Source organism: Myotis brandtii, unplaced genomic scaffold (assembly GCF_000412655.1).
Source record: "Myotis brandtii unplaced genomic scaffold, ASM41265v1 scaffold1120, whole genome shotgun sequence".
NCBI classification, from domain to species: Eukaryota; Metazoa; Chordata; class Mammalia; order Chiroptera; family Vespertilionidae; genus Myotis; species Myotis brandtii.
Window position 1 is genome coordinate 76579 of NW_005353839.1, and position 651 is coordinate 77229.

The window sequence follows — 651 nt, forward strand, 5'->3', positions numbered from 1 at the left end:
TTTTCATTACCTGTCTTGACCCTGGAGGTATTTGAATTTGCAACTCCTGATATGCAAGAAATCTCAAACCATTGTCTCTAACCCCCACATTACTACTGAGCTCCCAACAATTTTTTTCCCAATTGAGAACTGGACATCTGTAAAATATCTTTTCTGGTATTTTAATCTCAACATACAACACATCAAGATACTTTTCTCCCTTCTTCCCCACGTGGGATTTCTTTCTCTCTCGCAATAGCATTCCCATTCTTTTTCTAGTCGCCCGGCTCACGCCCTGGCAGACATCTTTAACCCCCCACCCCCATCCCCACCCCGACAATCAGTTGCCAAGGCCTAGAGAGTCCATATTTGCAGTATCTTTCCTGTTTTTGCCTATTGCCATGCTCATTGCCTTCCTGGCTCCGGCCTTTCTGTCCCCTCTAGACTATTGCCGTAGGTACCGGTTGGTATTCTGCCCTCCAGTCTCTCTTCACTTCAATCCATGCTGAAGACTGGTTGCCAGAGTAATTTTTCCTTAAATAATAGTCTAATTGTGTTACTTTGACATGTAAAAACCCCCAGTGGCTTCCCATTGCCTACACTCAGCATTAATTAAAATCTCTCACCAGCATTCAAGTCCCTAGCCCAGTGATGGCGAACCTATGACACGCG